Here is a 17,662-nt window from a genome sequence, read left to right as displayed (position 1 = left end):
GACCCTTTTCTGGAAGTCCTGGAGGCTAGCAGCACCTTCTTGCTGCAATTCATTCCAGAAGGGAGTCCCAGTGCGGATTCCTGCTTGGAGAAGTGCAAGCTGTTGTCTGTCATCAACCTTCTTGGTCTTCGAGGCTTCCTCTCGGAACCTCTTGATGTAATTCTTCAAGGTCTCGGTGGGCAGTTGCTTGATGTTGGTCAAGGCACTAACCTCCAAGTTAACCTTTCTGGCGGCGACAAACTGTCTCCGGAAGTTGGTTTGGAGTTTGTTCCAACAACCCACGGATCCTGGTTCCAGCTTTTTGAACCATTCCTCCGCTGATCCGCTCAGAGTGAGGGGGAAGCACAAGCATTTGGCGTCATTGCTGACCCGCATGACTGTCATGACACGGTTGAACCGTGACAGGTGGTCACTGGGATCGGAGTTCCCAGTATATGCCGCCATTTCGGGCATCTTGAAGTTTTTAGGGAGCTCCGCCTCCAGGATATGCTTGGCACATGGCTCCCGATCCTCACTGTCCGAGTCGGAGTCGTCTCCCTTCTGCCTCTGGGAGACTCGAGCAATGTCTTTTCGAAGTATGGCGAGTTCCGCCATGATCCCTTCGTTTAACGTACCCGAGGAAACCACGGGCCTGTATCTTTTTTGGTCAAGGTGATCCCGGAGGTCACCTTGATTCCCATTGATTTGATTTCTCAGATCAATGGGAGGACATCTCTGTCCTCTTCTTCCTCTGCCCCCTGGTTCCTGGTGCACAGAAATGCTTTTCCGGTCCCCTCGATCCTGAGGGCCAAGACTCCCTCTTTGGGGCTTGCCCCTCTGCGGACCTTTCCCTTTAGGGAAATCTGAGCGGACCCTTCGCGGATCCTGCACCTTTTTCTTTCGCCCAGAGGTAGAAGTAGGGTTCTTTGTTTGATTTTCCTCAGCAGGGTGCCTTATAGGGCTAGGTTCCCTAGGTCTTTGCTGCTGGGAATTAGGCGAAGACGTCGCTGGCTCTCCGTCGAGCCCAGCGGCCATTGCCTTGGGGTGCACGTGAATACTAGCTGCCTCCATGGCTTTCTGCATGGCTAGCATCACTTCCTGCATTTTTTGGTTTTGCGCTTTCTGAGCTTCGATCTCGGCTTCATGATCGATAGCTTTTTGTCTGAGGAGCACCAGCTCTGAGTAACTTCCTCCGTCGTAGGCATACTCGTCGAGGTTTTCCTCGTAGTTCTCGTCGGGGACTATTTCTTCTTCTTCTTCCTCGGACTCCTCTGCCGCTCTTGAGGCCACATCTTCCTCATTTAGATCTTGAGCATCTTCCAGAGGGCGAGGATGACGTGTACTTCTTGTCTCCACCATTCTTGTGAAGTCAAATGCTTGTTATGTAGCAGCTTTCCTCAGCTCTCAATGAAAGCACCAAAATGTTGACCGAGAGTTTCGGCAACTATTAAAATATGATTATAGTAGTGAGCTGTAAGAAAGCGAGATGAGGATTTTTTACGTGGTTGGGGCGTTAATGAGCCTTAGTCCACGAGTCTTTGTTATTAATGGATGTATTTAATACAGATTCCACACTTGAGAGAATGTTCTTCTCATAAATACAGAGAATGTTCTTGGTGAGTATTTTCTCTTCTTGCTCTTATGCAACCCAAGATTCTCGACCCCATTAAATGAGCTTTGAGGGGGTATTTATAGTGTTTTGGTGGGGTGATCCCTAGGATTGTTCTTACACACGTATCTGTAAATATCCATAAAGTTGGGTATTTCCAATGAATATACCATGGGTGATGCATGGTCAAATCCCTAGGTGCTGTAGGGTTTTTATGAGGAACGTCCTTTTTACCTTGTGATTGACGTGACTCTTCGCAGAGTAGCCGTCGCTAGACTTAAATGATCATTACTGTAGCGCTGCTGTTTGGGGGTTGTGCCGTCAGACTTTATTGCGTGTTACAGTCCCAACACGCTTCCTCCCATGCGGCATTAAATGCGACTTGATTGCTCAAGAGAGGCTTGACACATCCCGGAGAGGCTTCATGCTATGCGAGCTTCCGGGAGTACCTTGTACTCCGGATGCCCCCTCCGGGACCTATGCCCAGGGTGCTTCCTTGTGGCGTACAAAGACTTATCAAATATTTACAAGCTATCTGATCCACGTGTCCCTTTTCGACTGGTCCACGTATTTTGGGCGAATTCAGGGGCAACAACACTAATGTTTATAATTTTGATATTGTATTTTATTAAAAAAATCTTATTAAATTATAATAATTCATACTAAAATAGATAATAAAAATTTATTTTTTAATAAAAAAAAATTAACTTGTTTATTTTTATAAAACTGTTTAATTAATTTTACGAAATTGTTTACTTTGAGTTTTAATAAACATAGTTTATTATTTAATGATTAAAATGTATGATTTGATGTAATAAGTTTTCAAAATATATAAGTTTTTAAAATAATTTTTTTTTGCACATTTTTTGTAATTATTTTGTTTTTGTTGTACATTCATGAAAAAAGCCCAAGTAATAATTAAGCTCCTATATAATATAGGGGTATTTCTACTTTATCACCATAGATTTTGTCCCAATGGTATGAGGTTGAAATACTGAACGTTGATCAATTAGAAAAATAAGATTGTTTAAGATTAATTCCAAGTACAGTAGACTATGTTGTAGGAGATAACTTAATAATTATTTTTTTTTCTCAAAATGCACACATAATTTCTTCTAAGGGCATTTTCAATGGAGAAACTGAAATTTAGTGTTAAATCAATACCAAAAAATTGTTATTTCAACACTAATTTTTTTTCAATTCTAACCACAACACTAAAAATTACACCAAATATTATATTCTTTATTATTCTATTATTTTATTAATATAATAAGAATATTTTAATATTAAATATTTGTTAAATCCAATAAATTATATTAGTAAATATTAAATTTTTTAATTTACAATAAACATTACATTATTTTTTTTATATTTATTTTCAAGCCTTATGATATTTTTGACAAGTATTGCTAAAGCTTTGTTGTAATTGTGATAGTTTAGTTATTGGTGATAGTCCAAACCGCAAAAACTGCACCGCATCGCACCATTTTTTTGTGGTGTGGTTTCCGCGATTTTTTAGTTTCGCGGTGCGGGCGCGGTTTGAGAAATTAAAAAAACTGCATGTGTGAGTTGGTTTAAGAAAATGGTCAAATTAAAACCGCACTACTCGCACCGCGAACACCTCTAATATTTTTTTAGCACACTTAAAAATATAAAAATACAAACAAATACATTTATAAAAATTTTGATTAATATTTATTTATAAATATTCAGTTTTTTTAAGTATTATATAATTATTAAAAAGTAAATAACAAAAAATTAGTGTTGTCTACAGTGCCTACCTAAATATGGTTGGACACTGTAGACAAATTTTACCGTGTGGTTGGAGTGATTTTTGTATAAAATCACTCTATTATTGGGTTTTTACAAGCCCATTGGAGTTGGCCTAAGGCATAATAATCTATAACCTATATAAAAGTGAGAATAGCTTTTTGGGCTTTCACTAATTGAATTACACAATTAGCCCTCACTATATATTCAATTATGAAAAATTTAAACTAAGCAATTGAAACATGTACACTACTTATTTCTTTTTCTTCTAAACTAAGCTTCCCCTTTAATTAACATTTTATCTTTTGTGAATATTTGTAAAAATGATCATTTTGTCTTATACTATCAATAAATATATTTTTAAATAAATAATGCTTCTTTATTTTTTTAAGCTAATTTTACTAATAATTATTATTAATATAACCATGCCTATATATATATTAATAAGCATACAATATAATAAAAGAGAATTATGTGTATATATAATTAAATTGAGATAATATATATATATTTTGTGATTTAGGATTATTCTTTTTTTTTTTTTAAAAAAAAAAACCATATATTCCCTTTTAGTATTAGAAATAATATTAAATTTTAAAAATAATACTATTATATCATTAATTAAAACGGAAGACTAAAAATAATTTTTTAATATCAATAACTAATAACTATTATTTTAAAAATTAATATATTTTTATAATCCTTTAAAAAATAAAAAATTATTTTGTAATCTTTTATTTAAAATTCTTTCTTTAAAAAATTAAGTTCACTTAAACAAATCAGATTTAAGTTTCTTCATATTACCAATCATATTCATATTCTTTACATACTAAATTGCTATTCTCAAAACATAAGAAATGAAGGTGCAAATTTCTTATCTAAATCAACAATAATATATTTTAGGTTGGCTTTTTTTAATTATTAGAAAAAAAAATTAATTAATTTTTTAAGAAGAGACATAATTTAGTAGTGGTCAATGTTTATGAGAAAAGTAATTAATTTACAACGATACATAAACTGTGAAACGATAAAAAAGAACAAAAGTTAACAAAAGTACTATATTTCTGTAAATAGAAGAGTTTACAAAATTTTGTCACCATGATGTATATTTTAGAGGATACAATTTAATAATGTTATAAATTTCGTAAATAAAATATTAATTATTTTTTTAAAATAGTTGTGCTTAGATATTTTTCGATGCCACACGTGCGAAGCACGTGAGACTCCACTAGTAATAGTATAAAAAACAATATCATTGAGAAATTAAGTTGTTCTCGTATCAATATGACAATTAAGAGATAATGAGGGTCAAGAATGGTTAGATGTGGTGAAAATCTCTATTACCGAGTCAGTCTTTTATTTTTAGAATAATTCCTGCTAAAGCATTATCAGAGAGATTTAGAGTTTGAAGACTAATAATATTCACAATAACTTTCGGCAACTCTTCGATCATCAAGTTATTCGACAAGTAAAGAAAAAAAAAATTAAAGTTTAAGAGGCTTTAAAAGTGACTCAGTAAGTGATTTGTTGGAAAAGTTGAGCCTTTGAAAATTATAGATAAAACCTAAATCGGGCGTAATCTCAGTAAGGCCAAATTGGTGACCTAAGAAAACTCTAGTTCAAAATTGGGTGTCTTTGAGAACACACTTGAAGTAAAGTAACAAACAATATCTAAAGAAAAATAATACAGTGATGATCCCAATTTTTTTTTTATTTTTTGCTTGTTAATTCTTTCTCTCTCTTCAAAAGGAATTAAGAGAGAGAGAGTTAGTCTAATCTATTCACATGAGCTAAGTAAAAAATGTTAACCAATCACTTATACTCAAATGTAAAGTAAATTTAAAAGATAATGATAAAATATTATTATCAAATATACCAAATTATCTCCTAAACTAACCTTCATGCTAACTATTATATTGCTTACCTTAATCACCATCCATTTTTTCATCAACGGACGAAAAAGTTTCCCTAACCTGTAGGGAAAATTTGGCCACCCGTACAGTAGTTATGCCCTATAATATAGATACACATGTAAGTTACGCATTGATCATTGTTAACACACATATATATTTTGATTTGATATAGTATAAGGGTAAGGGCATGAGAAAGGGTAGTGTTTATTTAGGGAATTTTACAAAAATACTGTTTTTGGACCAAAACTTTACAATTATACTGGGACACGGCAAAAATAACATTTTTACTGCCCCAGCCCAATTTCATTACTTTTGTACTGCCCAAGCCCAACAGCATAACATTTATACTGTGTGTGTGGGGAAACAACGTTCTTCGTGTGTGGGGAGACGCCGGAGACGGAAATCACCAAGAAAAAACCATTAAAACCGGCAAGAATAAACAAAAGCAGTAAAATCGACGTCAATAAATAATCATGGCAAAACAATAGTAAAACAACAGTAAAACAACACTAAAACAATCAAAAAAAACAAAAGAAAAAATGATTAAAAAAAACAAACAATCTGCTGCACAACCTCAACACCAGATGCAAAATCAACTATATTTGCAAGTCTATTCCTAGAAAATTATAAAAAAAAACTACTAAAACAACACTGAAACAACACAAAAACAAATGAAGCAAATTTAACTACTTAGAAAAATATAAAAGAAACACACACCTCCATCTTCCACACTCACAGACATAACCATCACAACAACACGAGAACACCCAGAAAATACCTATTAATTCAAATAAATAAATCATGAAAAACAACAGTAAAACAATACTAAAACAATACTAAAACAAAAAAAAACAATAAAAAAATGATCAAAAATTAACTATGTTGTGCACATCCTCAATACTAAATGCACTATATTTGCAAGAAAAGTTCTAGAAAATTAGAACAAAAAAAAACCACACTAAATCTTATATTTTAAAAAAAAACGTAACTAAGAACTTCAAAAAATTAAAAAAAAAAAAAAAGAAGAAAAGAAAAGAAGATGAAGAAGAAGAACTGAACATGAAAAAAAAATAAAAATCATGAAAAACAACAGTAAAACAATACTAAAACAATACTAAAACAATACTAAAACAATACTATAACAAATAAAACAATAAGAAGAGAGAATAACCACAAACCTTTGTAAACCAGAGAAGTGTAATCAGCTGCAGATTCAGTAAGTGGGACAAAGCTCAAAAATTGTTAGGATTGGAAGAATGAAGAGGATGAGAAGAGAAAAGGGTCTAGTGGGAAAACCCATTTGGGGTTTGGAGAAAAAAAAATGAACTTTTTTTGAAAGATCAAATCATGACAGTTTTTTTTGGAGATTTTAGTTGATTTTCAGAGATGGGTTTTGGTTTGAACAGAGGAAAAAGAAAGAACTCAATAGAGATTTTTGTGATGTTATAACCCTATTGTGTTTTATCAAAGGGTTTTTGGTCTTTGTGTCGTGGTGAATGTATTTTTTTATTATTTATTATTTTATTTATTTATTTACTTTTTGATTTTTAGTGTGGCCTACCTCTGGAGATGTGCAAAGTGGTGAGGCATCTTTTTATTTATTTATTATTATTTGCATAATTTTAAATAAATAAAAAAATTTATTTCTTGAGGAAAGGGATTGATGAGTAGAGTGTATTTCTTGAGGAAAGGGATTGACAGTGAGAGATGGATAAATAAATAATATATTTTTAAATTTATAGAGTATATCACTATTTTAATAAGAAGCTCAAGGATCGAGGGGTACTATGGCTTAACATTTTAAAAAAGAAAAAAAAAAGATTGATGGGAAAGGACCCCATAATTGCCAAAAAAAAAAAAAAAAAAAAGACAGTACAAAAAAAAAAAAAGACAGTACAAAAAAAAAAAAAAAAAAGACAGTACAAAAAAAAAAAAAAAAGACAGTACAAAAGTTGTATTTTCCGTGCAACAGTAATAATGTAATAAATGGGGAAAAAACAGTAGTGGGTGTAAAATTCCCTAAATTTTATAATATATGGATCCAATTAATCACTTATCCCTCTGTATTAGATGACTCACCCACTACTACTCTCCCCTCCACGTACCTCCAAACATATAATGCCACCTCCTTACCAAAAAAAGAAAGAAAAAACATAATACACCAACCCTTTTTGTATAATGTATCTTCACTACATTTTAGTAGTAATAGGTAGAGTTTTGATAAAATAGTTAATTTAATTCAATCCATATCATTCAATTCAATTTTAATTTATAAAGTACAGAATTGTATTTATTCAGATTAGATTAGAGTAGATTGAAAAATTCAAAATTTATACTTGTGCGGATTGAATATGTTGATTAACATATAAAAATAACTAATTTAATCTAATCTACATATATATTTATATAAAATTTTAAAAAATTATATAAACAAAATTAGTTATTCAAAAATTTAATACATAGAATATAAATATATTTCAAAACTCACTACAAAAAATTTTACTCTTAGTCACAACAAAACTTGTGACTAAAAGTAAAAAAATTGTGACTAATAATTATAAATTATTATTCCTATGTTGTAACTAAAAGGCCCGTGGCAAAAACTATTAGTCACAAAAATTACAATTTGTTGTACATTTAGTCACAATACTTATTGTGACTAAAACTAAATTAGTGACAACGTGTATGTAAAAACTATGTTTTGGTCACAAGTACCATTTTGTTGTGACTAAAAGTCACATTTAGCCACAAAAAAATTATGTTGTGACTAAAAAATTGTCACTAAAAGTAACAGTTTTTTGTAATGACTCAATAAATTAAATGTTTATTCTATTCTTATATATAATTTTTTTTTTGTCTACATACAATTTAAACAAAATTAAAAATTTTTTTTTCTACATATAACATTGCACATTGGATTAGACTCACTGGCGGACCCAATGAAGGACCAGTGTGGGCTTAAGCCCATGCTGAAAAAAAAATATTTCTTATACTTTTTAATTAAAAAAAAATCTTTTAATTATTTTAATTGCCCACAACAAATGCGCAACAAAATAGGAGATCAATAGTTGAATGATAATTTATCAGTATATCTCAAAAAGGATGTATTCAATGTTATTGACAACGAGCTTATTATTCATGAAAACTCGTCGAGGACAACTCTAAAGATATGAGTTCAAAAATTGATATATTTGTTAAAATTTTAGGATATTGAGTATGTTATATATTTTAAACATCATTTTAAAAAAAAAAAAAATTCTATTAGAAGATTTTTAGTGCTTGATATTTAATATTTTTTTAGTTGGGAATTGAAATATTGAATTGTGTTTTTCTTTATATTTACTTGTTTTTTTGGAATATTTTTATATATGAAAAAATTTGCGCCCACCCTCCAATTAAATTCTAGGCCCGCCACTGATTAGACTGGATTCGAGATATATTGTGCAAATTGAATTAAATTCAAAATATAAAATCCGCATTTAGTGCAGATTGGATTGGATGAACAATCCTAATAATAGGTATGTTATCTGTTTTTTAAAAAATTTATTTACGCTGTTTTATTTGAGGAGAATTTTTAAAAATATTATTTTTTATGTTTTATTTATAATTTGGAATTACAAAAATATTTTTGTAAAGTTTTAAAATTATAAAAATACACTTTGTTCGGCAAAAAATTAAAAAAAAAAAAACTGAAAAATAACGAGAAATCTACCTCATAACTACTATAAAATAACTATAAAATAACAATAAAATAATCAGAAACAACCAGAAAAATAAAATTATGACGACTATAGTACAACTATAAATAAACTATAAAATAACAAAAAAAAATATTATTATTACTGAAAATATATTTTTATAATAAAAAAATTCAAAGAGTAAAAATGAAATTGTTTTCCGTATTAATATATTTTTGTAATTTCTTTTTATAATTTTTCGGTTTATTACGTAATTTTTTTTTATTTTATGAAGGTGGAAGCTAATTATTATTTTAAATTTATTTTCAATGACATAGTTATAACTATATATAGTAGGGAAAAACTTGATGCTCAAACCTAATAATCTTCTTTTATATATGTAAACATATACACTCTCTAATTATATATACATCTTATCCCAAATATGTTCGTGGTCTTCTTTTGACTTCATAGGTTGACTTTATATCAAAATACTAATCCTGATTCCATAATTGAATTCTATAATATTAAATAAATAAATAAAAAGTCCCTGCATGGCCAGCTCTATTGGTTTTTAATTGGTGTATGGAGTATGCATGCTATAGTAATAATATTTATATATTCATATTTTGTTTTTAATGTGTACTTATCATCGACGACTGATCACATATTAATCTAATCCTAATGTGTTTCTCTATAATTTTTCATTCTATAAAATAGTTAACCACATTCATTATTGAAAACCAAAGCCTTGATGCCTCTATCATGTCATAATTTCTAAATACGAAATCATTTTGTTTTGAAAACTTGTCATTTCTTTCTCCAATAAATAGACTTTAATTTTTATTTTACGACTAAATTATGTATTGAAAAAAGAGCATTGATATTGGACATTAGTTGTACTTGGACCTTTTAAATGTGTAGTTTTATGATAAGTTAACGATACTCGTTAAAAAAATTTACATTAAACTATATAAGACCTAATATTTAATTAGACCAATAACAATATTTATAAATAAAAATATATTAAGCACTATTAGTACATTTTAACATTTATCTTTAAAAAAAAAAAACATAAATAAAATCAACCTAATCGTCTCCCATAGTTGACATATTTTATTTTCTTAATATATTTTTAACTCCAATTCTCCACATGAGAGCTGACGTAGATGAACTGGCAGCATACAAGTGTATTGAGTATACAGAAAATGGTACGGCTAATGCACGGCGTAATACGTGGAGCGCTAAATGCGGAGTTGTGGGCCCTCATCGACTCTAGTCTTAGTTTTTCTCTGTCTTTATCCGTATGTGCCCTTAATTTCTTTTTAAAGTTAATCCTAACGGCCATATTCATAATTATAAATGATAAATTTTATTTATACCCTAATAATTTTTAAACGCACCAATTCTAATAATTTTAATTTTATATAAAGTTTATAATTTTTCTTAACTCTTTTTTTAATTTATATTCTTAAAAAATATACTTATCAAATAATATTTTAAATATTATGGCAAAAAAATTAAAGTTTTCTTTAAAAAAAATAAAATATACATATACATGAGTTAGAAAAAATTATGAAAATAAAATCAAAATAAGTATTAAAATTAATATAAAATAATGTGAGGAAAAAAATTTTAAAAAATATTAAAAATAATTTTTTAAATATTATTTAAGCTTATATTTTTTTTTTAATAATGGAGTGCATTTATCATTTTATGGGGTGTTAATAGAACTCCCTTTATAAATTTATAATATAAACTAACTAGATAATTTTTTTACTGAGTAATTTGTGGTATTAATACCTAAGTTTAATTTTTAGTATAAATAAATATTTAAGTTTAATTTTGACGGTAATAATACATAAGTTATATTAATTTCTAAACGCTATTAAGTGTTAAGTAAATTGCCACGTAGCAATCTCTAATTAGTCTACGTCATTAATTATTTATTTTTTTAAAAAAAAATTAGTTTAAATATACCAATAAAAAAAAGAGTAATTGACGACTAAATCCTCCCAACTCACATTTCACTTGCATTCAACCCTTAAAACTCAAATTTTGGTAAGAAAACCTACCAAACTCATGTTCTGTTTACATTTTTAAGTTTGATTTTGTGATTAGAGGTGTAGTGGTGGTGGCAATAGTGGTGGGTGGTGGCAAGAATGGTGGTATTGTGGTGATGGTGGGTATATAGTGGTCTAATAGTGTCGACAGAATACAAAGAAAGAAGAGAGAGAGAGAGAGAAGAGAGAGAGGGAGGAGAGAGAAAGAGAAATTAAGCTTTATCATTATTATTAATAAGAGTTAATTAATAAAAAAATTGAAATATTTTTAGTTTTAATTTATTTTTTATTTTGAAATAATACAATGGGCAACCACATTGTACCTTAGTAGTGATGTGTCACTAGCCATGCAGGCAAAATGATAAACTAACAGAGATTGTGGGATGACACTTAAAAATGTAAATAGAATATGAGTTTGGTAGGTTTTCCCACCAAAATTCGAGCTTGGAAGGTTGAATGCAAGTGGAATGAGAGTTGGGGGTTTAGCCGCCAATTACTTATAAGAAAATGACACGTGAATAATAATTTGACATTTAACAGTCAAGTATCTACGGAGTTCCAAAAATATAAGTTAGGTATTATTACTGGCAAAAATTAAATTTAGGTATTTATTTATAACTAAGAGTTAAACTTAAGTATTTATACTATAAATTACTTTATTTTTTTACTAATGAACTTGCCCAATTAATGAGTGAAATTTTTCGTTTGAAGTTTATACCATAAAATCTGCTACATAATAAACAAGTAGATAAAAGAATAAAAGTAGATCAAAAAGGTTGAAATTAGTTCATTACTATGAATTATACATATAGTTGTAGAGAATTATCATCGTGGGCCTTTTCTAGACTCTTCGTTTTCTCTCGAAATGCAAATGGAAAAAGCTACATCCTAGTTTGCCTTTTCATACTTAAACCTGAACTGTTTCCCCATGGTGAAACCTTCCCCAAGTTCCAGATCCTTTAGGATTTGGTGACTCCTCCACCTCTTCCAACTCCGGTCATTGTCAATGTACTCATCACCACTATCGCATCAGCCATCAATCTGAAGATTGCCTCGCACCAGTCCTATTACACAGACCTTCAACGCTCCTAAGCATTAATGGAGCTCCTCCAGGTACACAAACCTTATATCATCATCTTAACCCTTCGTGTCAATTTTGAAGCCCACGTCTGGAATCTCATCATGATATTTGGGTTTAATGTGAGGTTTAGCAATAAATCTCGTTTTGTCCAAACGTACAACTACATTTTGGTAGGTAATTTAGACACCCCTCCTCCTAATCTTGCTAATAATTGCATCTATTATTTTGAAATTGTTTCTGATTTCTCATTAATTATGAATCAGACTGTTGGTGTTCTTACCTCTGTGGAATTTGGATGGGATGTGCAGCTAATCTCTTCTCCATTAATTAATTCCCCTAGTATTCCTATTATAAAAGGCTTTTTTTTACCATTTTTGGTATTGTTACCTGAAAACCAGAACACTAGTACAAAGCCTAGATTACTTTTAACATTTCCATATTTGCTCATGTACACACATCAATCACTCTCAATGGATGACTTAGCAAACTCTTTGTCTGTGGCCCTCAACCTTACGGATGCTGAATGTACTGTGCACACTCTCCACGATCCTACACCCTCGAATGTCCCTGATCCTGATGCCCCTGCCACAGATATATTTCTGGTGGCAAAGCTCCACACCATTAAGTCCTTTAATAGGAAAGTCTTTATGGAGAAAATGACAGGAGACTGGAGCAATATCTCTCATTTCCCTGTCACCATAACAGAAAGGACCAAAGGACTTTTCTTGGTTGAGTTAGGAAGCGTGGGAGACCGTCGCAGGGTGCTGCTTCAGCAGCCTTGGACCTACTTGAACCAAGCCATCCTCATGGACATCCCTAGTTCAGTGGATGCTCTGAATGGAGATAGGCTTATCAAACTCCCACTTTGGGTTCAAGTTCATAACACTCCCTTCCTTAAAATATCTCAACAACTTGTTGAACTTGTTTCAACAAGCCTTGGGCATCTCCTGGAAATCTACCGACCCTCTCAGAGAAACCTGGGGGCCCTACTTTTGCATTAGGGTCATGATGGATGTTGCTCTTCCTCTGCCTAGGGGAATTCCTATCAATTTTGTTGGCATTAACAAAATTGTTTGGCTCGAGCTAAAGTATGAGAATGTTCATGACATAAATTTCTTCTGTGGATGTATGGGACATAGCTACAATAACGGCTGCATGGACTACATGAAGGCATGTGATGAAGCACCACTACCACTGTACCTCAGGTATGATAGCAAAACCATCACTGGTAAAGTTAAAGTTTCAACTAATCCTCTACTGTCTTGTCCAGAACAGATAAACTTTGCCAACCCTCTGTTGCAACCTTCATGACATCAAACCTAACCAGCAATGTTTGTGTCTCGCTCCCCAAAACCATACCTTCAATTCCACCACAACTTCCAACTGAACCACCAGTAGCTTCGGAGCAATCCCAACTTGTTGGCCTCCACAGGTCAGAACACTCAGGCCAACTATCAAAAAATACCCTTTGGACCAACAAAATCTCCCAAGGCCAAGAAACTACCAACCCAACACCATTGAACCCCCCACCAACTTTCACCGCTCTACTCAATGCCATCATGAGCAACATCAGTGAGCAACAAACCATGAAAACAATAACCTTAACCCTGTCAAACACCTCCCAAAGTTCCAGCAGTTCCAAATCCACTAGCTCAAAGTACTGCCACCTTCCCTTACCAACCAACATACCCCTCCTCGACCCAAGCACAAACCCGAAGCTCTCACCCCTTACCTTCCAACCTAGGCTAACCACTCCCACAGGCCCCGAAATCTCCAAAAAATCCTCTAAAGGCAAATAAAGTTTCAAAAGGCAGGCAGAATTGATTAATGGTGAAACTCGACAACTGATCAAACATACCTGATTGGAGAACCCTGCTGAAATAGAAATCATTTTCTTAGAGGCAGGTCCTGCAGATGTGCAAGCCAGCCTACAACCATGAAGATCCTTAGCTGGAATTCACGTGTCATTGGGAGTGATCGTGCATTCCGTAACCTCTCCCGTCTTATATATAATTGTAATCCTAATATTTTATTTCTTATGGAAACTAGACTTTCTAGGGGTGCTTTGGACTTTAATAAACTTAATTTTCATTTTGCTTATGGTTTGGAAGTCCTTAGATTAGGTACAGGAGGAGGGCTCCTCTTATTTTGGAACAATGATGTTGTTTTAACTTTATTATCTCAATCTATGAATCATTTTGACTATTATGTCTCGTCCTCAATAGATAGTTTTTCTCCTTTTCACCTCACCTGTTTCAATGGTTCCCCCATTGAGGCCCATAAAATCCACACTTGGAAAAAAATTTATAGGATTGGTGACAATAACCCTATCGATCTTTGGATTATCATGGGGGATTTTAATGCCATACTTACCTTGGATGACAAAATTGGAGGTAACCCCGAAAAGGGACCATCAAACAACTTTAAACAGTTTCTTGACCAATTTAATTTGTCCCCCGTTGATCTGATTGGCCCTACTCTTACTTGGTATAACCACAGTTCCAATAGGAAAAACATCCAGGAGCGTTTAGATTGGTGTATTGTTAATGCACCCTTGGCGAATAATTTTCCTAAGGCTTGCCTTCATCACCAAGATTTTTTGGTTCAGATCATCGTGCCATTCTATTTGACTCTCATGGAATGTCTTTCCAACCCTCTCACCATAACACCAAATGTTTTCTCTTTGAAAATGTTTGGCTCACTAATCCTAATTGGCCCAAGACCGTGAATTCCTTTTGGGCAAGTCAAGGTGTTAATTCTTGCTCCATTTCCAATCTTGTGGCCATCCAATCTGCATGTGGCAACGCCTCAATGATTGTAACCACAAGTCAGGTTTCTAATTCAAGCAGCGAATAAGTACTCTTGAAAAAAGAACTTGACAACATTAGGAGCAGCTATAATTGGGATGACAACACTGTCTAAAGAATAAAAACTCTCCAGTCCCATCTTGATAGACTTCTTTTTAAAGAAGAGACCTATTGGAAGCAAAGGGCGAGAACCCAATGTCTTTCCCAAGGAGATAAAAATACCAAGTTTTTCCATCGTCATGCCTCGTCTAGAAAGAAATCAAACAACATTTATAAACTTGAAAAGGACAATGGAACCACTGTTACTTCCTTGGAAGACATCACTAAGGAAATTGAGCGCTATTTTTTGAATTATTTCACTTCCTCGACCCCTACGATGGAAGATATCGGATATGCTTTCAAAGGTATTGTTGCCACTCTTCCAGAGATTGACATACAAATACTTCAGGAAGCCTACACCATTGATAAAGTGGAGAAAGATTTCTTTCAACTTATCCTGGATAAAGCCCCGAGCATTGATGGTTTTAACACCAATTTCTACCGAAAGAATTGGTCTCTTGTTAAACAGTATGTGGTGGCTGCCATTCTCTAGGCGCTTAATGAAGCGGGTGATATCACCCAGCTTAATCAAACCCTCATCACTCTTATCCCCAAGGTCAAACAACCCGTCCTCGTCAAGGGTTTTTGACCTATAAGCGTTTGTAATGTCACTTATAAAATCATGTCGAAAACAATCGCTAATAGGCTTAAATTGGTTCTTAATAAACTGATATCTCCCAATCAAAAACTTTTCTCCAAAGATGCCTCATTTCTGATAATATCATGGTGGCTCAGGAAATAACTCACTCCCTAAAAATTAAATCGCGTGGAAAAAAAGGTTGGATGGCCTTAAAGTTGGATATGGCAAAAGTGTTTGACAAAGTTGAATGGAGTTTCATTAGGGCCATTATAGATAAGTTCAAGTTCCCCACGACCTTTACCAACCTAGTTCTCAATTGCCTCACCTCAGTCACCTTTCGATTTAATGTTAACGGACAAATTGTGGGAACCATCACACTTCTAGAGGAATCCGACAGGGCGACCCTCTCTCACCTTATGTATTTTTATTGTGCTCTAAAGGTTTCTTCGCTCTCCTTGGTCACCACGATAGAGCTCAAATCCTTAATGGATACAGAGTTGCTAGGAGTGCCCCTACAATCTCGTACCTTTTCTTTGTCGATGATAGTATCCTTTTTGCCCAAGCTACCATCACTTCCTACAATGCCATCAAAGATGTTCTTCACAACTACGAAAAAGCCACTGGCCAACAAGTTAATCTCCAAAAGTTGTCACTTTACTTCTCTCCCAACACCGATCTCAAAGACAAAAATCTTATCTCTAATTACATGGGTATTCCTATCCGTGATACCTTTAAAATATATCTAGGGCTCCCCTAGCTTATTGACCGCTCAAAAAAATAGGTCTTCCACTACTTCAAAGATAAAATCTGAAACCATCTCAATAATTGGAAGCATAAGCCCTTTTCAAAATGCGGTAAGGAAGTTTTTCTTAAATCCGTAATCCAAGCCATCCCCACTTACACTATGGCTTGTTTTCGTCTCCTTTCTACCACCTGCCATTCCTTCGAATCATTCATGGAAAATTTTTGGTGGGGGTTCAATTCCAATAATAACCCCTCAACTAACTGGCAAAAATGATAGAAGCTATATCAATCCAAGAGAAACGGTGGTCTGGGTTCTTGCTCACTTGTTCATTTTAATCAAGCTATGCTTACAAAGCAAGCTTGGCGAATCCTTTAGCATCCAAACTCTCTCGTGGCAAAAATCTTTGCTGCCAAATACCACCCTTGTTTTTTTTTTCTAGAATTGCAGCCTTGGCCACTCTCCATCTTTTGTCTGGCATAGCATTCACTAGGGAAGAGAATTACTGCACAAAGGACTCATAATGAAGATTGGCAACGGTAAGAACACATCTCCAATTCATGATTAATGGATACCTTCCTACAAGCATTTCCACCCACAACCCCATGTTCCCAACAATGTAGCTTTCTATATCTCTAACAACATGACTTGCAATATACCTCACCTAAATCAATCCTTTCCCCCTCTTGTGGTTGTCGATGTCCTTTCTATCCCACTTCCTCTTCACCCGGCAGAGGACAAACTCATATGGAAGCTTACAAAGTCAGGAACCTACTCTGTCAAAATAAGATATTACTTAAGTTTCTCCCACCACTCACCACCAAATATCCCTTCCTCCTCATCCCCCTCCCCCTGGTGGAAATTATTTTGGCATCTTGATATCCCTTCTAAATTGAAACACTTTACCTATAGAGCCTCCTCATCGACTCTTCCCACTAAATAATCACTCTTCATAAGAAAGATTACCCACTCCCCTGTATGTGACCTTTGTACAAGAGAAGAGGAATTTGTTACTCATGCTTTGTTCTTTTGCAAGCGAATTTAAAGAGTTTGGAAAGGTAGTATTTTCTATCCCTATCTCTCTGTGGCTACCAATACTTCTTTTCATGAAAATGCTTATAATATTTATACTAACATGGAAAAGAAGGATGTGGAATTTTTTTTTTTTTTTTGTATCTCTTGGTTTATCTGGCGGGATTTAAGAAGATCAAGCATTAAAGAACGAACCAGCTTCATGCTATTCCCACCCTTGCGGAAAACTACTTGACAGAGTACACAACAAGAACAACCACTCATAACATAGAAGGTCTTGGAACTCCAGAGGTTCCTCCAACCAATTGGA

This window comes from Cannabis sativa, chromosome 1 (assembly GCF_029168945.1).
Source record: "Cannabis sativa cultivar Pink pepper isolate KNU-18-1 chromosome 1, ASM2916894v1, whole genome shotgun sequence".
Taxonomy (NCBI): Eukaryota; Viridiplantae; Streptophyta; class Magnoliopsida; order Rosales; family Cannabaceae; genus Cannabis; species Cannabis sativa.
The sequence above is the reverse complement of the archived record's forward strand: the minus strand, read 5'-3'. Positions refer to the sequence as shown.